We start from the raw sequence: 22,404 nt of genomic DNA, 5'->3' as shown, positions 1-22,404 counted from the left end.
ACAAAATAGCTACCCTCAGACTCACCTTCTGTCTTTTATTGTTGATGACCCCCTCACTTATTAGATTTTTTAATCTCACCTATATCACTTTATAAGTAATACATACAACTCCTTCCTCCTCCTCCTCTTTCTGCACACCAACAACTCTGTGATGTTGGTTGGGCTAAGATGGAGGGGAGTGGCCCAAAGTCAGCCAGCCAGCTTTCATGCTTAAAGTAGGATTAGAACTCCCAGTCTCTAGACCAGCACTTTCACCACTACACCAAATTGGCTTCATTATTTCCCCAGCCTTGCTACAGACTCTCATCACAACTTGGTCATGTGGTAATTCTAGGTCTTAAAAGTAGCAATAGCACTTCGACTTATGTACTGCTTCATGCTGCTTTACAGCCCTCACTAAGCAGTTGACAGAGTCAGCATGTTGCCCCCAACAATCTGGGCCCTCATTTTACAGACCTTGGAAGGCTTAGTCAACCTTGAGCCAGTGAGGATTGAACTGCTATCAGTGAGCAGTGAATTAGCCTACAATTAGCCTGCATTCTAACCACTGTACCACAACAGCTGCAGTGCCTTTGCACTGCAGTATTCCTTTCTAATAATAATACTAATGAGAGTACAAATTACTAGTGCAATGAAGAATTCAGACCTAATTTGCAGTAAGCGTAATATGTTGTATTTCCCTGCAAACTCAGCTCATCCAAAAGAAAGGATTGCAATCTGAAATTAAAAGCATTGCATTTTTGCCATATACCAAAATAACACAGACTAGAATTGCATGTACTCTTTCCCCATTCTAGCCGATAGGGGGGACAATCATCTTCCATTTATCCGGTGTTAAGAAATCCTGACCAGAACAACAACAGCTGAACAGCTCAGCCTCCAGGGGTGATTTTGGCTAATTCAGCGAGGCAGAAATATTAACAGCTTAGACCAATTTCTTGTTAGGTCTAGGATCAAATTGCTGAGGTAGCCAAGAGCATTTTGCTAACCATTTCTGGAGGAATCTACAATAATCTTCTGGGCCTGCTTTGCAGAGGATTTTGCCAGCTGGAAAATAAAACCGTGCAGATGCTAGGCATTGTGCAATGCCCACATGCTACAAGTTCAGGACCTACAATTGTGAAAACATCCCAGGGCACCGTTCACTGGGAAAGCGTGCAGAGCTCATTTCCAACCCTGATATTGCAACACCATCCGAGAAAGGCTGTTTGGCAGATGATGAGGGCCAGGTGGTGAAGTCCATTAATTCACTGCGGAGGCTGAGATGATGCAGGCTTTTAGCTCAAGCAAGCCCGACTTTTAGTTAGATACTAAAAGAAGCAAACCCTTCTAACTTGGGCTAGCTTAGGAACCAGCAACAGGGCAATTATTTACATAATCTCTGGATGGCTCACAACATTTCCAAATATATAATTAAAACAATGATAAACATAGCAGTACGATACAATAGCATGGATAAAAATCAGTCATAACTATCAAAAACATAATGGCAGCTCCAGAAAGAGATTAACCCCAGTCCTGGGAAGAGAGGCAGGTCTTTAGAGTCTTCCAGCAATCTAACAGAGGGACTCCCAGATGTATTCCTGGGAGGATGCTGTTATAAACAGGGACAGGGACTATAACTGCAAAAATGCACTTCCTTGGCCTCTTAAGATGATAGTGTTCAGTTGAGGGGACCAGGAACACAAAGTGTCCAAATGTATCATCATCATCATCTCCTCCTCCTCCTCCTCCTCCTCCTCCTCCTCCTCCTCCTAGTTCAGGATTTGCTTTTCAGGTTGACGAATGCCCATCTTGTATGATCAAATACAGGCAGGCAATTTTCATATCTGCATTATGTACCAAATGTAACAAGCAGGCAGAAATGATTGAAGGTAAGCAGTTCCTCAAGAGGGCCTGGCCCTATGCCACGAAGATTTTTCCAGATAACTGATAATTTAAGAAGACCCTATCCCCAAAATAAAAGTCATTATGTTATGAAAAAAAATCCATAAATGCAACTCTCGAATCAGATTAAGCCTTTTACTTGTATAAACTGCTTGGGGGAAAAAAGCCAGAAGTGAACTTGCTTTTGAATCCCCCAGAAATTCTTCTGTAATAATAGAAACTTTTTAAAAGAAACAACAATAAGAATAACAAGAATTTTGGCAGGGATGCCTCGTTTGAAGAATTTCATGGCCCAAAGTGGATTGGCTTTTGAGCTCAGACAGTGCATGTAATATTCTGGCTAGCCAGCAGGTGGAGACAGGAAAACGCTTTGCAGTGGTTAGCACACTGAAGAACTTGCACAGAAGCATTTGTGGCTGATATGGTATGCTATTCCCACTCGCTCTCTTTCGGCAGGTGGAAAAAGATTGTTCAACAAGGATCTGAGTTGCAAGCAGGTGCATTGCAACCACCTGGGTCCCTGGGTGTGTTGCAGCTGAGAATCAGTGGCTAAATCTTCTTAGTGGAGGGACCCAGTTGTTTTGATGGTTAAATGCTGACAACAGCCTTTTTTTTTTCAAGATGGAGCTCTTCAGTTATGCTGCTGGACTGTGTCCCCCCATCATCATTTACCTGTGTGCTTCTTCCTCTACTTTGGTCCTACAGGTTTAAAATTGCAATATATACATATTCTGTGATTAAAAAACATTGTGCTCCTTTAAAAATCAAGGATCCCCATTATAAATTGAATCCAAAGAAGATAGAGATCAGGGCCACGCCAGGAAAAAGGTGTAAATGCACATCAGCATCTTCATCATTCTGCCACTTAGAGATGCCCTGCGAACATTTTCTTTTTCTGTTCGGGTAATCTGTTGAGGGTGGCATAATGCACAGGTAAAAGTGCAAAGCAAAAAGTGGGGCAGCCACAGAGCAAAAAATGTATAGGAATATTCATTCTCTCTGATATCCCTGTTTTTTCTGTTTTTTTCTGACACCCTCCTAGGTTCCCTCCCAATCAGCAGTGGAGTTTTGCTTTGGGGTTTTCAAATTAGGCTGAAGCTGCATGAGACTCCTGATTTTTATATTTTGGTGCCTTCAAGTCAGTTTTGACTCCTGATGACTACCTGGGCAAGGTCCTGCAGTTTTCCTGGCAAATCTTTTTGGAAATGATTTGTTATTGTCTTCTTATTCCTAAGGCTGACGTACAGTGAAGATTCAAGGTCCCAAAGATGGCTTGGGGTCTAAGGCATGACTAGAACTCACAGTCTCCCAGTTTCTAGCCTGATGTCTTTACCACTACACCAAACTGGCTCTTCCACCTTGCTCTAAGATAAAGGTAAAGGTTCCCCTCGCACATACTAGTTGTTTCCGGCTCTAGGGGGAGGTGCTCATCTCCATTACAAAGCCAAAGAGCCAGCACTGTCCGAAGATGTCTCCGTGGTCATTTGGCTGGCATGACTAAATGCCAAAGGCACATGGAACACTGTTACCTTCTCACCAAGGTGGTTCCTATTTTTCTACTTGCATTTTTAATGTGCTTTTGAACTGCTAGGTTGGCAGAAGCTGGGACAAGCAACAGGAGCTCACTCTGTTGCGCAGTGCTAGGGATTCGAACTGCCAAACTGCCGACCTTTCTGATCAGTGTCTTAGCCACTGAGCCACCTCGTCCCACCTTGCTTTAGCGGACTTTTATTTTAAACACAGATAAAGAAGGCTAAAGATAAAAATACAATGAACACTTTAACAATATATTCATTAAAATAGCAAGATAAAAGCATGACAGCTTTAAATATTAGTGATAAACTCAGGGAAACCTTTAACTTTTACCTTTGCTTTACAGGAGTCTGCATATTCTTTGTCTCTTTTCAACTCTAGTACATCAAAACAGGCGTCCTAGGTTGCATATTCTTGAAACAAATACAGCAGAGGTATATGGGAGAAATAAACTTACTGTGAATTTTAACACAAAATCACATAATTCAAAGTGTAGAATCAATATGTCACTGTAATTGAAAATTACTATTCTTCTATGAGGAACATATCATGAGAATATATGTTCTGCTATGCTGGTCTATAACTAGGCAAGATTTAATTTAACTTGATTCATATTCATATATTATAAGAAAAAATGCATCACAATAATTCAAGTTTCAGGGCATTGGCAGAATGAGGTGAGAAAATTTTAAAGCAGAGGTGGGCAACTATAGCAGTTCAACTCCCAGGATTCCTGAGCTAGCTGGGAAATTCTGGATGTTGAAGTCTCCAAGGTTGGACTTCCTTGCTCTAAAAGATGCTATAAGTTGCTCGTGGGAAATTGACCTGAGATAAGCTTCATCGGAGTCATAGAGGATAACTTTCCCCCTTGCAAACTAAACACAGATTATTTACAACAAAAATGGAGAACATGCCAAATATTGCCAGAACAATAACAAACAGGCAGCACATTGAGAGGGGTGACCAAATAAATATATCTTGGAAATCGATATGCTTTGAAATACTTTTCATGCTGATTTGGAAGGAACAGTATGAATGTGTTGGGATATTTAATGCCTTTGCAAGGCGGGGTGAGGGACAAATAAAGCTCTTTGGCAGGAGGGGAGTGAAGTTTGCCTCCGTCTTATCTCCCCTCTCTTCTGAACTCGAATTTCTCAAATTACATGTGCATAATTTATACAGAATATTCCGTTCTTTTTGAAATGTTGCTTCTTAAAAATAAACTTCAAATACGATGAAGATGGCTTTGAAAGTATGCAATAAAGAGGCGAAATTTAAAGTATCTGTACAGAAGGAGATTTCATGTCCTTAATGCAGAATATCCCAAGTTCTGTTCATTTGATTGGCCATTTTGGAAAGCACCTTATGAAACACAGCCAGAGAATTTAATATAGGGAGAAAAGGATAATCCAACCTAGAATAAGGAAAAATTTCCTGATAATGAGAACAATTAATCAGTGGAACAACTTGCCTCCAGAAGTTGTGAATGCTCCAACACTGAAAGGTTTTAAAAAGAGATTGGACAACTATTTGTCTGAAATGGTGTAGGACCGTGATGGCGAAGCTATGGCACACGTGCCACAGCCATTTGTGCTGGCAAGCGAGCCGCAGGCAAACTTACCTCACTGCGCATGCGCGTGGTGCCTCCCAGATGATTTTTGGCTTGTTTGAGGCCTTTTTCGTCACTTCCAGTATTACAGGAAGTGTAATACCAGAAATGGCAAAATGGTCCTATTCGGCCTGCAGAGGCTTTTTTCAAGCCTCTGGGAGGCCAAAAAAGGCCTCAAACCAGCTGAAAATCAGCTGTGAGGCGCAGAGGGATACAATCAAGATCAAGGGAAGTACTAATACCACTTTATAAGGCCTTAGTAAGGCCACACCTAGAGTACTGTATCCAGTTTTGTTCACCACATTATAAAAAAGATGTTGAGACTCTACAAAAGGTACAGAGGAGAGCAACCAGGATGACTGGAGACTAAGGCATATGAAGAACGGTTACAGGATCTGGGCTTGGCTAGTCCAGTGAAGGGAAGGACCAGGGGAGACATGATAGCAGTCTTCCAATATTTGAGGGACTGCCACAGGGAGGAAGGGGTCAAGCTATTTTCTAAAGTGCCTGTAGGCCAGACAAGGAATAAGGGATGGAAACTGAACAAGGAGAGATTTAACCTGAAAATAAGGAGAAACTTTCTGACAGTGAGAACAATCAACCAATGGAACAGAAGTTGCCCTCGGAAGTTGTGGGAGCTTCAATACTTGAGACTTTCAAGAAGAGATTGGACTGCCATTTGTCAGAAATGGTGTAGGGTCTCCCGCTTGGGCGGGGGGTTGGACTAGATGACCTACAAGATCCCTTCCAACTCTGACTATCTGTTAAATCTGTTGAGGGAGGGAGAGGCGGGGGGCAGGAGGATTGTGCACACATGCTCAGCGGGCGGGGGACGCATTGCCTTCTGGGTGCTGGTACACAAGCACCAGCAAGTGCACAATTTTTGGCACAGGAGCCCCAAAAGGTTAGCCACTGCTGGTGTAGGTTTCCTGTAGGGTTTGGAGTAGAATACCTCCAAGATCCTTTTCCACTCTTTTATTCTGTATTCTGTACTTGCATAGCAGGGGAGATTTTACAAGACTAAAGAGAGGCATTCCTTTTGGACTGGCTTAGTATTATTTCCTGAGCTTCCCAGAAAAGCATTAAGTAAAATCAAAATTCTGAAGCTAGTCCAAGAATTAGAAAAATGTTACCTCTAGACGGTCCCTTGTTCCTTACCCCCCCGCCCCGCCAAAAAAAAATCTCTTGCCATGAAACTGTGTAATGAGCAAAGCAGCAACGGAAGTGCCTTCCTCAACTTTGTCACTCCTCTGTCTGGGTAACAATGCATCTTGCAGGCTGCAGAAGCTCCTACCATACATTTTTAAAGCTAAGATTAGGGAACTTGGTCTTTCTAATAGCTTAAACTATTATATTCCATTCCAAAAACTGAATGGATGGAGGAATATTTCTGATTTGAATCTTTACAGGGCTTCTTGAAAGGAGAACTTCTTTCTAATTTCTTCCTCCACTCTCTCAATTCTCTCGTTCTTGCCATTTGCTCACCGCTTCATTGCTACCCTGTTTCCAGTAACAGGAAACACAACTCCATCAAAGATTATTCACCCTTCTAAAAGCCCAAAGATTTCTTAATTCCTCTATGGCTTCCTTTTTTTTTTTACACAGAGCAATTACAGTAGGATATTATTTGAACATTCTATGACGTCGCTCTGATGTATTGCCCAGAATTACAGACTTGCAATACCATCAGTCTGTCCATATAGACTGTGCATTTTTTTCTCATGTTGAAATCAAATTTCTCTTAATCTGGGGTGGAGATAAATGTGCACACATCCACACAGCAACAACGTACACATGTTCAAGAGGATCCCCCACAGGCCCAGATGTCTGCCTTGCATGACATCACACGGGGTGTAGAGCATGCCCTGAGAGAATACAGCCTCTATGCAGCATAAAAGAACCACTGCTCCATCCATTTTAGGAGTCTGAGTAAAAAGCATATTAATAATAGAATCCTCATGTGAAGATCACTCTCTTTTTAACCCCCACCCCCCCAACCCCCATTGCCAAGGCGGGTTCTAAAATAAGCCCAGCTGGGGCTGCTAAGTCCATTTACTGAAAACTGGTTTGCATTTTGCAGCCCGGTGCTCCCTTCTCTGCCCGGATCCAGCTCTTTGTTTGAAACAGTCCTTGTCACAGCAGAAGGTGCCAGAATCCAGCTGTTCTTCTTTCCCAAACTTCTGGGAGAGGAGAGGCCCAGTAACATCTCGTTCTCGTAAATACAAAATCCAGTTCGAGCAAGTCTTTGTGCGGGGCCGTCGCAGCGCCCGTGGCAAGTCTGTCATTGGAAACAGGCCTCCGAGCCAGAGCTGGGAGGGAGATGGAGGAGCAAACACAGACCATCTCCTCAGGAAGGTGGCGTGATGAGCAAGAAGGAACACGGTGTGTGTACTCTGTCCAGAACCATTTCCCTATTGATCATTTCTGCATCTCAGCCAGGAGGGGGGAAAGCCCAGAGAAATGGCAGATGTGTGTGTCTTCCTCCCCCTCCCTCCTAAAAATCACAAGTGGAGAGCCTTCTGCCTTGCTTTCTTCCACCACCCGCTCTCCCCCGCTCTCTTTTTGCAAAATACGTGCACATTTGTTTCTTATTTGTAGCGCACCATTACACTTGCGCTGTGCTCAGAAATATTTGGCGAAAATATAACCCTCAGAATGTGGTGTTTTGTCCTAAGGACAACAAGATGCTTCTCCCAGATAGCAAACACAAAAAGCTTTGTAATCGGATTTCCGAAAACCTTTGGAAATATGAAGGCACTGGGGGCGGGGAGAGGGGGAAAGGGTTTGAGAGGATGAGAAGAAGAAGAAATTTAACGAGCCCTATAAAGCTATCCCCCCGCAAAAAAAAAAGCATGGACAGACTGACTCATAAGAGCCCCTATCATGTCACTTCTATAAAGCTTCCTTTGGATTGGTCTTTATCCCACAGTTTCCCATTCAACCAAGGTTAGAAAGAAAGATGTGCAGGCTGGTTTCAAACAACATGAAACCTAGGCCCAGGCTGTGGTTCTGCAGGAACCCAACTATTATCTTAGCATGCTATGCGAAGCAGAACTTGTCAAGATGTAATATGGTTTATTAGATTAGGCCAGTTTTTAGTCCCTCAGCCCTCTTAAACCACATTTTGAAAAGAATTCAGATATTTTCTCTTCCCCTTTTTATAACCATGCACATTGGAGGGAACCTGATTTGGATGTTTCCCTTTTATGACTGAATCCAGATTTTTTATCTTCTATGTTACCAGTATGCACCTGCAAATGTGCATTGCTTAAAGCCCCAGAGACAGAAAGAATCTAGATGCTTAGTTTACCAGCATACCAAAATTCTATTTGTTCATTTTGTCAATGTGCCTAGTGACATGGAAAAACAGTCCAAAAATGTATAAATGGAATAGAATATAATTCGTTATTGGCAAAGTGTCAGTGGACACACAAGGAATTTGTCTCCAGTCCCTAAGCTCTCAGTGTACATACAAACAACAAAATGATAAAACATCAATCATAAATCTCAAGATACAAACAACAATTGATAAATCATAATATACCAATAGGAGAAAGTAGTAGAAAGATGAGAGGTGAGAAAGATGAGAAGATGAGAAAGATGACAAAATGACAAGGATGATAGCAATACAGCATACTACATGGATAAATATCTTTAGGCATAAGACAGTCCTGCGGGAGTTAAGTGTTCAGCAGAGTGGGGGAAAAATGGGGAAAGAAACTACAGTATCTTTGTGTCTAGTTATTTTGGCATGTAAATTTGTCTCTCCAAAGAGATGGAGAAAAGTGAAAGCTGGGTTAAAAGGCAGTCTTGAGTGAACCTGTTTTGGAAAGATTCTTCCTGGGCAATGCATTCTCTGACTATTGTTGAAATTGACACCAAGTCAGATTTAGCCAGTATAGCCAGTAGTGGGAGATCAAGTGTGTTGCAGTTTAATAATAACTGGAAAATCAACTTCCCATTTGACTCATGGATAAGTGAATATCAGCCTACTGATAAAGTACAACACAATTGCAGTAAGATTGCTTTTTGCAGTGCTTATCAATGAACATGTGAAATAACAATGCAGAAGGACAGGAAAGATGCAAATTGAAAATTGAAATCCAGGGAGGTTTGGGAAGCCCATCAGTAGGTAGAACCTTTTGAATGCAAAGAGTTCGTTTTGCCCAGGGAGATAAAACAAATCTGGCATAGATTTTAGATCAAAATCTGCCAGATTGTAACCTGCCAATACGATATTCCACTTTCTTAGCCAAGATGACATTAATGCATTAAGTAAATGATGAATGCATTGTGGAATGCTGCAGACCAAAACCATAGATTCCCAGGAGTTGTGTTTGTGAGCAGCAAGTGGCATATAAAAATAAATCATATTGGGATAACTGTGTTAAAGCAGAATATATTAGGGAGAGTTGTATAGGAAACGGAATTTTCTTAGAGAAAGTTCTGTGTAAAAACATACAGATTTTATTTCATTTTAATAACTTGCAGAAAACTGACCGCATGATAGAGTAAGTGAATATACATTGACAGCGATCCCCTTTGGACCGATGTACACATTCCTAACTTAAACCATTCATCTTCAGCCCTTGTCTGATTTTTCCTTATTTAATGGACATACTGCAATGGAGGCCTATTCAAAATGTTGGAAGAATTATCCTTCTGGGTTCGGTTCCAAGTGAAGAAAAAGACACTGGAAACATGGAGGCTGTTTGGAAAGACGGTGTAATGATGGACAGGACCACATGGTTTGGTGCTCCAAAGTGAAAAGGATGATCACATGCTTCAAGATGTTGGGTGAAGGAAAAGAAGAAAAGGGCTGAGATGCTGAGAGACCCTTAGTTTTATACCCTCTGTTGCAATTTGAATTTGAGCTTGTATTCTGACTGGTTGTCAGACTCCCATGGGGCCATGCAGGGGGCAACTCTGTAGGCTGTCCTAAGTTGAGCCTTGCTGGATGTTGATGTAATGAAAGGGCTTTGGACAATTCCTATTATAGCTCTACCTGGAGTAAATCTTTGTTATGTAAAATAGACTGGTCCAGGCCAGAGTAATGGTCCAAGGTGGTCCAAGGCTGAGTTTCTGCCTCTGGGTTTCTACTTTACTTTTTAGGGGAAATATTCTGCCTTTTTTTGTATATCCTAAAATATTTCATTTTCCTAGGAGAGGGGTGGGTTTTAACTTCCAACAAAAGGAAGGATATCCATCTTTCCAAAAATTGCTCCTTTTTTCTTTTTTGACAAGATTAAATTTGAGAAAAAGGTAAGTGGGAGTGACCATCTGGATCACCTTTTTCAGGACTCCAGTTTAGATCAACGTTTCCTCTCTCGTTTGTTCTTCTGCCTTCCCTCCCCAGTTCTTCATCCCTGAGGTGGAAAGTGAGGTAGGTGACAATCTGCCATCTTTGCAGGATTCCTTACACTGTGGCTCTCACCTCCTGTACCCACAAGCCGCACTCCAGCATATCTCAGTGCTGGCAGGGTCAAGTTATTTCCTTCATTCGCCTCTTGCTGGTATTCAGCTTATCTCCCTCCTGCTATTTCTCAGGATAAGCCCACAGCAAGAAAAATGATTTGCACACGTTCGGGACAGGTAGAAAAACCCCTGGGAAGGGGTAATGGCTTCAGCAAAATGTTTCCACCTACAGGGAAGCTGCCTGATGGTTTTGCCATCTGCTTCAGACAACCAGGAATCAAAATCTAGGGTTCTTTTCTTTCTTTTTAACAGATCACATCACCTGTGGTTTCTAAATTGTTTTGGCTTTTTACCCACTCGCTCCCACCCTTTCTCCCTCTAAGGTGAAATGTGAAGCAGAGAGAGGAAGGGAGGGAGGGAGGGAGGTGGGGGAGAGAGAGGCAGAGAGAGGGAGAGGGAGAGGGAGGGAGAGAGGGGGAGGGGAGGGGGGGGGAAGAGAGAGAGTCAGTCATAAAGGGAGGTTTTTTTTTCTTTCTCAATTCGACAAACAACTGGAAACTCATCCACTTTCTTCTGACTTGAATTGTCCTGAATGGGTTTGTCATGGGTCACAGAGGAGTCATACAATTTAAGCTACGACTTATTCCTCTGATGTTCTCTCCCTGCAGGAAGAGGAAGCTGAACCCAGCAGTGTCATAAACACCCATTTCCCCAAATTTCATAATCATTTAAGATTGAATTACAAACCCAAATATGACTCTTGACTTTCCTTTCAAATGGCTTTGGGGGCTTTCCAAAACTCAGAGACATGAGAGGTCCTTTCCTACTGAGATTTCTGCAGTAAAACATCAGCAGTTTAAATAACTGCACAGACCAGTACTTACCCCCATATTCTTCTAAAGCAAGAGTTTCAAACTTGGCAAGTTTAAGGCTTGTGGACCAACTCCCAGAATTCCTGAGTTAACATGACTAGAGGAGGAATTCTGGGAGTTGAAGTCCACATGTTTTAAAGCTGTGAAGTTTGAAGACCCCCGTTCTAAAAAAGATTATCAGTAATGGCACCTTATTGGCCTTTTTAGGATTCTAATATTTATGGACACTTATATTTGGATTTTTGTATTGAGAGGATTCATTATCTTCCAAAGGATTAATCAGTGCCTTCAACCAATTAAGAGGGTCACTTAGAGCAGGGATGTCTCACTTTGGCAACTTTAAAACTTCTGGACTTCAACAGAATTCCCCAGCCAGTATGCTCTAAATGATAACTAAAACAGAATTACTGTAAATGTGTCCACCTCTTTCTTAGATTTCTTCCACATAACCATTTCTTAGCTCTCATTACAGTTGATATCTAATGTATCTTGATCCTGTTAATTGGTTGAAGGAACTGGCACCAAGAGGATTCATCTCCTTTGGTGGAAGATAGATGGGAAATTCTGGGAGTTGATGCCCACATATCTTAATGTTGCCTAAAAAGGATACCCATGATTTAGAATAAGTTATGGTTTTGATGTCCTCTTCTTTATCCCAGCTAAACTACTTCTGCATCCTACCTATCATTGGGAGCTATCTAACAAAATGAAATTCAATGCTAAAAAAAGTAAGTGTGATGACCCGTAGTCTCTCAAAATAACCCAAAACCCAAAACATACATTAAAGTCCGGTGAGGCCTTCAACTTAACTTTACTGTTTTATTAGGCACAGTTTAAAATAACCGAGGAGAGTCCATGGGAAGAACGTCAGCAAAGATAAACCTCTTTCAAAGTAAACACTAAACTTTGACTCCAGCAATTCTAACTGCGTAGTTACAAACTTATATACATAGCTCCCAGCTGCAAGCCACGAGGAGGATCGTGGTAATCTCCTCTTAAGTAGACCTCACTTTTCCCTGATCCTCTCCTCCCTGCGTGACCTAGGATGGATAGGGGATGGGCCTGGATCCTCCTCTGATTGCTCAGCTGGCCTCTGCCCTTCCCCAGCCTCCTCCACCACCTCTGGAGCCAACTCCCACTCCCTGTTGGCTGTTCCTCCTCTTCCTCAGAGTCAGTCTCCACCAGGGGCATGACAGTAAGGTTCTACATTTAGGCAAGAAAAACAAAGTGCACAGGTACAGCATATGTGGTACCTTGCTCAACAGTAGTAAGTGTGAAAGGGACCTTGGGGTCCTAGTGGACAACCATTTAAATATGAGCCAGCAGTATGCTGCAGCTGCCAAAAAAGCCAACACAGTTCTAGGCTGCATAAACAGAGGGATAGAATGAAGATCATGTGAAAGTGTTAATACCACTTTACAATGCCTTGATAAGGCCTGACTTGGAATACTGCATCCAGTTTTGATCACCACAATGTAAAAAAAGATGCGGAGACTCTAGAAAGATGCAGAGAAGAACAACAAAAATGATTAGGGGACTGGAGGCTAAAATATATGAAGAACACTTGCAGGAACTGGGTCTATGTAGTTTGATAAAAAGAAGGACTAAGGGTGATATGATAGCAGGGTTCCAATATCTCAGTGGCTGCCCCAAAGAAGAGGGAGTCAAGCTATTCTCCAAAGCAACTGATGGCAGGACAAGAAGCAATGGATGGAAACTAATCAAGGAGAGAAGCAACCTAGAACTAAGGAGAAATTTCCTGACAGAACAGTTAATCAGTGCAACAACTTGCCTCCAGAAGTTGAGAATACTCCAATACTGGAAGTTTTTTAAAAGGTATTGGATAACCATTTGTCTGTAGGGTTTCCTGCCTAAGCAGGGGGTTGGACTAGAAGACCTCCAACTTTTTAGGTCTCTTCCGACTTTGCTATTCTATTCTATTCTATTCTATTCTATTCTATTCTATTCTATTCTATTCTATTCTATTCTATTCTATTCTATTTCTATTTCTATTTCTATTTCTATTTCTATTTCTATTTCCATTCTACTCTACTCTACTCTACTCTACTCTACTCTACTCTACTCTACTCTACTCTACTCTACTCTACTCTATTCTATTCTATTCTATTCCACCTGAGATACCTCCACTCTGGTTGAGAGCCATTGCCCAAGAGAATTTCAAAGAACCAGAAACAAGAATGAATAATTTCCCTTTGAAAGAAAACATTTCCCTTTTCTTCTCTAACAGAAAGGAAGAGAAGGTAATCCCATTCCTATTAGGATGAGGGCACAGCATCCTCGGTAACAGACAGGGATGTTGGAAAAGCAAAACTCAGCCAAGGGTTTCCTAAACCAAAAAAACCAGGAACGGACCACAGAACACTGCAGCTGGAAAGCAAGCGAGAGCAGGGTAGCAAATAAAAAAGATTTTTCTTTATTTCTTTCTTTTGACAGAACAGATGCCGGAGGATTGGCACAGATTCTTCCCTGGCAGGGAGGAGAAGGCCCAGGGAACTCAAAAATTCTGAAGCGGAAGAATATGGAGAGACTATTTGTCCATAAACACAGCTGGAAGCTTTGGTGAGCAACCTGCCTTCCGCCTTTGCTGGATGGATTCCTTCCACATAACCATCCTGGGAGGAGGAGGAGGAAGAGGAGGAGGAGGAGGAAGAGGAGGAGGAGGAGGAGGAGGAAGAATGTGGAGGAGGAGAGACGGGGGAGGTAAGCATGTAACGCCACTGTCTTGCAGCTTATGCAGCGGAGAAATAATTAAACAGTTTTCCTTAACCTTTCAACCCTTCCATTTATACTCCCCATCTATTATACAAGTACCTTCTCAAATAGCAAAATCTTGAAACTGAGCCAGGGGGTCAAGGGGTTTATTGTTTAATGGAGATGAAACATTTTGTAAATTGTACAAAGTCACAATGTTTAGAGTAGAGGCTTCTGGAGGACTGAATCTTTCTCTCCCCTCCCCCTTTCCTCCTCTCCGCCCCCCCCCCCCCCCCCCAGCAAACAGGGAGACCTAACATATGTTCTCCCTCCGTTGCAGGAAATTTGGGATAAGTGTAGAACTGGCATAGACATGTTACCAAATCCTTCATATAAACCAAATGACATCTGCATTCAAATAAAAACATTCCTTCCTTCCAAATACCAGGAAATGCTAAAAGTATCACTATTCTTCTAAGGTCATGCTGAAATGAAATTTTTGGCGTCCACAACACAAAGCAAGTTCACCAAAGGCCAGAAGTTGCTTTCTCTTCTTTCTCTCTGCTCCCTCTCCCCCTTTTTTGTTCAAATTCAACACATTTGCTAAGGCAATTCTCAAGAGCCTCCCTTCTGAGTCAAGCATATGCCTGCGTGTGTGCACATGTGTGTATGTTGAATTCTGCAAGCATTTAATCTTCTTCATATGAATCCATATAAATATTTGAGGAGAATAGACTTATATTAACAAATACTCCAGCTATCCTTTGTTTTTTCTAGCGCTCTCCCTTTCCAGGGAAAAGAAGAGCTCGCTATAAAACAAAGCAAATATCTTCCAAGCACGCTGTGCCAAAATAATCAACGGGGAAAATATCCAGGGATTTACAGAATATGAATATTCTTTGTAAATAAATGGAAGAAAGAAACAGAAGGGTCTGCTAATGTGATATGGAGGTTGAAGGATACCTAAGAATAATAGCTATGTCGGATTGCAGGCTGCAAGTCAAACATTTGCAGTGATCACCAACTCCCAATTCAAACTCATGTAGGGATCAGTCTCAGTGTCTGCAATATTTTCAAAGAGAGTTTGGTTTATTTATGCTCCACATTGGGAGAGAATAGCAAAATCACCAAAAGTAACCACCCACCCACCCAAGGAACCTCTCATGTTCAAGCAAATTCATGCCTCCCACTGCCTGAACAGAAAGAGTGGTAAGCCAGTTGGGAGGATGGACCCACAACTTCTGCATCTTTCTTTGCTCCTGTTGACATGGGATTGGTAGAAATGATAAAGAGAGACCAAAAAGATCCTGGATTTGATGGCACATCTGCTACTGGAGCTAGGGTAGGATTGCCATGTTCCTTACTGTTAAGAGAACAGCATGTTCTGTTTGAAGAGGTGTTCTGTCTTACCTATTAACAGTAATTTACTTCTATGTGCTCTATATGGGGCTACCCTTGAAGAATATTCCAAAGCTCCATCTGGTACAGAATGCAGCAGTGTGGACAATTTTGGATGCTCTTAGGGTAGCTCATGTAACACCGCTGTTGCTCAAGCTGCACTGGTCCCTGGTTTGCTTCAAAGTCCAAATTCAAGGTACTTTAAAAGCCTTTCATGGCATGGAACCAGGTTATCTGAGGAACTATCTTGCACCAAATGGGAATGACCTACCCCATTCAATCTGGCAAATGGGGCTTCATCGGTCAAGGACTTTCAGCTGGTGAAGTCTAGGAGAAGAGCCTCTTCTGCTGTGGGAGATCTTGCTACCAGAGGTGAGGTCTACTCTTTCCCATTTGGCCTTCCAGAAGGGGATTAAAATCTGGCTCTACTAGTGGTCTTGGGGTCCTAATGGGGTTACTCTGTATTGGAGGTCGCTCATGGACTAATAGGAAAGATGCCACCACTGTATCATTCTTGTTCTTGCTGGAATTTTTTAATCTAATCCTGCTAATTTTAATATTGTTACATTTATGATTTTACAGTAACCCAAAACTGGAGTTGCTTTGGATAGTGAGATGGGCAGCCATACAAATTTAATAACAACTATTAAAAAGGTGAGTCTTGCAGCTGCATTTGCACTGCAAGCAGCCATCCAAACATGATTTTTTTGGTCCATCTTCCCCACTAAAGTGAGATGTATTTTTAGGTGCTTTCAACTTATATCATCTCCCATATGCTAATTTCATGCAAACCGACCTTTTGGGAACCTCCTTTTTATAGGAAGATCCTGGTGGCTATCATATCCATGAGCTGTTGGAGTTGTCAGACGATACGGAGATCAGAAGCAATGATGGATGGATCCAAATTTCCCTGCTTTACATGTGGTCACCTCCACTTTTTAAGATGTTTGCAGCTTTTTCTAAACCCTTTGCCTGCAGTTTTTTTGGGGGGGCGTATAGTGGTGGGCTTTTTCAGCAGTGGGAGGGGAAACCAGCTATTTGAGAAATGAAGTATCCATTTTTACCAAAGCAGCCTTTGAGATTCCAAATGCTCCCCTGACAGTTCTTCAAATTTCATTTGCCAGTTCATCGTTCATTTTCAGAAAAAAAACAATGGCTGCCTTCAAACTTTAGCAGGATTAAAACAGAAGAAAAGAAACCCAAACAAAGAAACAAGATGATAGCTTTCCTGAGTCTCATTAACTTGGCCCTGCTTAAAAATATTAAGCTTGAGATGAAACTACCCATTTTTCCATGAATATTTTTGGAATTGTTGCTGTTAAAGGAATTGTTGCTCATTTCTCATCTGAGTTTTGCAATGTCTTTGCTGTAATAAAATCTTATTGGCTATATAATTCAAGAGCCCTGGTGGTGCAGTGGTTAGAATGCAGCATTGCAGGCTAGCTCAACCCAGAGTCTGGAGTTCGATCAGTTGACTCAGACTTCCATCCTTCTGAGGTCGGTAAAATGAGGACCCAGATTGTTGGGGCCAATATGCTGACATTTGTAAACCACTTAGAGAGGGCTGTAAAGACTATGGAGCAGTATATAAGAGCTATTGCTATAATGAATAGCATCCTTCTCTCCTGTATGATCTCTAAAGAAAAAGTGGGGCCAACTAAGCAGTTAAAAGGAATTTAAGAAGTAGGATCGAAGTCCAGGGAAAACACTATTCACAAACCAGGGTTGTAACCAGAGGTGGTGTTCAGCAAGTTCTGACCAGTACTGGAGAACCGGTAGTGGAAATTTTGAGTAGTTCAGAGAACCAGTAGCAGAAATTTTGAGTAGTTTGGAATGCCACCTCTGACTGGCCCTGCCCCCATCTATTCTCTGCCTCCCGAGTCCCAGCTGATCGGCTGGGTCTTCTTTTGTTGCCCTGCACAGGAGAACGGAGCTGGAAAGCAGGTTGGTGGGGTGGGGAGGGAATGGAGATTTTGCAATATCCTTCCCCTGCCACACCCACCAAGTCATGCCCACCAAGCCAAGCCACACCATGCCCACCAAGCCACGCCCACAGAACCAGTAGTAAAAACTTTTGAATCCTACCACTGATTGTTATATGAAGATTTGAATAATTATAGTGATTATTAGGAAATATATCCTACCCAAATGGTTATTTGTTTTTCCTGAAATAGCAAAAGGAGGAAAATCTTTCCAAGAATAAGTCATATGAAAGCCAATCAGCACCCACCCCCACCCTCCAATAGTAATTACTGATTTGGTAGGGTAAGGTAGAGTTAACTTTTCTCCTGAACAGCCAGTCTCGTGGGTTAGGAAAGCAGTAACAAGGGCTTGGAATTAGCTAAGCTGTCTCTGAGGACCACCCAAGAGGACCTAAATATGGGGTTTCTTTTAAGTGGGGTTAGGATCAAAGAATAAAAAGGAGATTAGAGCCAATAAGAGCTAAAGGGGGAACATCTGGTCCTTTTCAAAAATCACCCATGGAAAGGTGAAGCTGCCGCTACAGAAGGAATGGGCTGCCCAGAGACTTCCCCTAGTATGTACCCAGAAATTAAGGAATGGGTCTGACATGCTGCTTCTGCACAAATAATCACCTGGAGATTTCAGCCTTGCTAAGGTGCAATTGATAAAAGACTCTCTGGCTTGGAAATAAAAAAAGGGGGGGTTCTAATTTAACTCAAAATCACCAACCAAGATCCCTCTTGATTAATCTCCTCGGGCCAGACAGTCACATGTCAATCCCAGGCATTTGCAAAAATTGCAGGATGAATTCCACCAGCCACTTCCATTGCTCAGGGTTGAGCTGCAGATTTCAGTGGGTGTTCTTGTATTAATAATCCAAACTTTGACAGAGTCCAATTGACCCCAGGTTCTCAGTATGTGGGACAGAAATAAAACCTCTAATGGTTTTGAAAATGTCTTGCCCGCAGAGTACATTATTTTATAGGTGTGCGTACATTATGAATAGATTGCCAGTTTTCAATGGGGACATGCCAATGTTTTAGTCAGAATAATCCAACCCCAGAAGAATCCCATTCTAACCAGATAGTTCTGATCTCACTGAAAATGTTCTGTGGTCATTCCAACTTTACTGAAATGTTTTGACCTTGAAATGGAATTAAAATTGGTTATTGGAACTATTCATATTGAGATTGGAACATTTCTAAAATTGTTAAAGGATGTTTCAGGGTCAGAATATTTTGGCTTTGGAATATTTTGCCAACCATTCAATTTAGACATTGTCCTTCATGGAACCTCTTACACTCATAGAAGTTCTCATCCAAGAATTTGAAATGGAACAAGCTTCTAGAAGGAAAAGCTGGGATTAGACCTTTTTAATAAGTAGGTCACTTCTTTTTGTTCCCTGCAGGGCTGTTCAGGATTGATTGAGATTTTTCTGCCACCAAATTGAGTGATGGCCACTGTCTTCGTTAGCTTTAAGATCAGAGATGAATTCCTATGTGACAGTTTTCTCAATGATTTTAGACTGTTTAGGAACAGTCCAACAAAATAGTGCAAGAGAGCTATTGCCTTGATGTCCTACTTCTGGCTGACCTTAGCTGATCTCAAAAGGCTACACAGACTCAGACCTTCTTAATACTTGGACAGGATGCAGACAAATCTCAGGGATGTAGGCTAGACTGAGAAGTTGAAGAAAAAAAACAAGCTGGAAGAAAGCAGTGCCAAACTACTTACAAGTTGTTGCCAAGGAAACTATATGCATGTGACTCTGAACTCATTGGGAGTAAACTGGGATTCAAAGGAGTCCTTACCTTTTACCTGCTTGTAAGCTGTCCAAATGCATCAGCTGATTAATGCAGGAAATGGGATGGTAGAATTAACGTTGGACAGAGAATGTTTCCTTTATATTTCAATCAGGATGATGAAATGCAATTGCTGTAAAGTTTACAAAGAACAAGAGAATACTGGTGAAATTCTCATGGATGGAATACAGTTGTCTTCTACATAATTTGTTGCAGGGTGACCAAGGGGTATATGAAGATGTCCTCCCTTTTATTGTGCATTAATCTTCCCATACTTCACCCCTCTAAAGAGAGAAAACTTCTCTGTGCGGCTTTTTTCTTCTGTGCTGCTGGTATCTCCTCACAGAGAAAGTCCTACCCATGACAAAATGTTAGTGCATTGAAGACATTTGGGGAAATCTATCCAATTTCTTGCCTATAGATTTGGGAAGAATGTCAAAAGTTCTTTCATGTCTACTTCTTAGATAAATAGGATTTAAACCTGATCCCAAAGCGCTCATTTCAAATTATATGCTTTATTTCTATTCTTTCTTCTTAAATTGTTTTAGATCAAATATAGAGATTTTCTTCTTGATATGGCAAAAACCATGACAGCAGCCCAATTAGAGCATTTTATGTTATTTTTTTATTAGGAGCCATATTGACTGTTGCATTGATGGCTATTTTAAATGATTCCCCGAGGTATTAGAAGTTGTCAGGAAGCTGGCAAGTAAATGAGAATGAATACAGAATAAGATTCTTAAGGATATTTTAGCAAAAGAATTATTTTGTATTAATTGATGGCATTTACCATACAAGCTCAAAGTTGCAAGTAAGATTCTTTCCCCTGTCAGTTGTTGTTTCTTACCATTTGTCATTTTTCCATCAAAGCCAAAAATTATCAAAGGCATATGGGCATGGACAAATTGAATGTAAGTTGATAGCCTTTTTTTTTACATTTCTCCAAACATACCAATTGTCGTTTCAGTTATGCACAATTCACATAATTTTAGCTCATGTCTTGATCATCATATTTTTCGTAATACAGTGGAACCTCGGGTTGCAACTGTAATCTGTTCCAGGACTACGGTTGCAACCCGGTTTGGTTGTGACCAGAAGCACGACCGTCTGCACATTTGCGGACCAAAACAGAAACAAACAAAAAATGACGCTGAAGGGGAAATTGACACGGCAGGGAAAATCACAGCAGTGATTTTCGGGTTTTCTTGGTCGCCACCTGAAGATCTGTTTGCGACCAGAAGCAAAAGAAGCAAAAAATTCTGGTCGTCACCCAATTTGGTCACGAACAGAAGCGTTCATGACCCGAGGTTCCACTGTACAATACATTCTTGTACATACCATGATTCTGTGCATTTTTCTTCAGTCTTTTTCACATGCCCATTGTTTATAAATGGCAAATTGCATTGTAAAATTTTTGAAAAGTGTAAGTTTTATACAATGATAGACGTTCTATTGCTTACCAATTAAAAATGGAGAATCTAGATATATTCAAATGTGAACAGTAGTGGGGGTTTTTCCCCTTATTCCTAGCTCGTGAGAGTATGGAACTATCGGTGGCTCTTATCTGGAGTCTCTCTAGAAACTGTGGAACTGAACAGTTGTTCTCCTAAAGCAGAGGTGAGCAATCAGTTCCATTTTTCAGCCCACTGAAAAAGTTCCAAATCATGGCATAGTTGCATAATTTGTAACAAAAATGGCCAGGTTTTGATGGGAGTTTTAACTTGTTTTTTCTTTCAGCAAAAATAATGCTGGAAATGGATATGACAGATTACTGAAGTAAAACTTTTCAATCTGCATCTTTAAAGTCTTAACACTATCTTTAGAGAGCTGAAAATGTGTGGCCTTGCCCACTTGTGATGTAACTTCAGTGGACCTCAATAATCAAAAACATGAAGAACATAAAATAAATAATTGGAAGGACATTGGAGGTCTTCTAGTCCCATTCTCTGCTTGAGCAGGAAACTCGATACCAGGGGTGTCAAACTTGATTTCATTGAGGGCCATGTTAGGGTTGTGTTTCACCTTGGGGGGCTGGGGTGGACATAGCCAGCTCAATGTCATTTGTATTGGGGGCGCCTGTAGTGACATGAGTGCTCTGCCAGTGAAAATGGGTTCCCAAGCTCTGTTTTTGACTGTGAAGGCCTCCTGCAACCGTCTGCCAGCAAGAATGGAGCTTGGCCCTCCCAAGCTCCATTTTTGTTGGCAGAGGCACCACGGACTGGTCTTTCACTGTTCCTTTACTGCTGTGGGCCAGATCTAAGCACCTCATGGGCCAGATCCAGCCTGCGGGCCTTGAGCTTGACACCCCTGCCCTATACCATTCCAGACAAACAGTTATCCAACTTCTTCTTGAAAACCTCCATGAAAAAATACCCACAATTTCTGGAGGCAAAAGAGGGATGGGATGGTACTGGTTCGACCTGGTTCTATAGAACCTGTAGCTACAAAGAGCAGCTGACAGTGAACTGGTTTGGTTTTGGCTCATCCGCCTGCCCGAGCTCTAGGCTGTCCTTTATTTCCTGCTTTTTCCTCCTCAGCTGCTTTGCGTGGCACAGCTGAGGTTGAAAAAGCAGGAAACAAGAAGATTTTCAAATGCTGTGCACTGGAGCGCAGCACCTGTCAGCTATCCAGGCGGCCCAGCTGATGATTTCTTGCAAATGCTGCACACACAATTATCCGCAGTTCGGAGAACCAGCATATCGCTCCACTGGCTGGCCCCACCCCTCCCTGCTCACTCACTCCTTACCTGGCATGTGAGCCATCCAACTTGCCTGCTTTGGTAAGTTGCTATATTTCCTTTTTTTTGCATCAGCCGTTCTGGTCTGCCAGGAGATTTAGTTTAGCTAGAAAGCAGGAAATCCTTGGATTTCCTGCTTTCTAGCTAATCTAAAAGCAGAGCTAAACCTTCCTTAGGACTGAAGATTTTCAGTGCAGACCTAGGTAGCCGATTGCAGATAGATAGATCTCTAAATTAATCTGTGATTCTGTGAGCAACTCAATCTGTCTGCCTGCTTTGCTGCTTTGGGGTAAAAGTTGCTTTTTTATTAAAAAAAAATCAATATTTACATCAATATTTATAATATTTACATATAAGCCATGCCCACCCAGTCACATGACCACCAAGCCATGCCCAGTCAGCAAGCCATGCCCACCCAGTCACATGACCAAGCCACACCCACAAATTAGGCTACACCCACAGCGGTTGTTAAGAAAT

General features: G+C 41.8%; 1 long non-coding RNA gene across 1 annotated transcript in view; it reads right to left on the bottom strand.

The window, feature by feature from the left end:
- Nucleotides 1-22,041, bottom strand: part of LOC148128294 (uncharacterized) — a 31,740-nt gene extending 9,699 nt beyond the window's left edge. The window contains exons 1-2 of the long non-coding RNA XR_015741546.1: nucleotides 21,937-22,041; nucleotides 19,200-19,323 (exon numbers count right to left, since the gene is read on the bottom strand). This is a non-coding gene — a long non-coding RNA (uncharacterized LOC148128294). The remainder of the gene's footprint in view (nucleotides 1-19,199; nucleotides 19,324-21,936) is intronic.
- Nucleotides 22,042-22,404: the final 363 nt, after the last annotated feature.

Source organism: Pseudonaja textilis, chromosome 1 (genome assembly GCF_049901715.1).
Source record: "Pseudonaja textilis isolate UNSWEBS1 chromosome 1, rPseTex1.2, whole genome shotgun sequence".
Classification (NCBI taxonomy): domain Eukaryota; kingdom Metazoa; phylum Chordata; class Lepidosauria; order Squamata; family Elapidae; genus Pseudonaja; species Pseudonaja textilis.
Note: the sequence above shows the minus strand (reverse complement) of the source record. Positions and strands in the feature narration are given on the sequence as shown.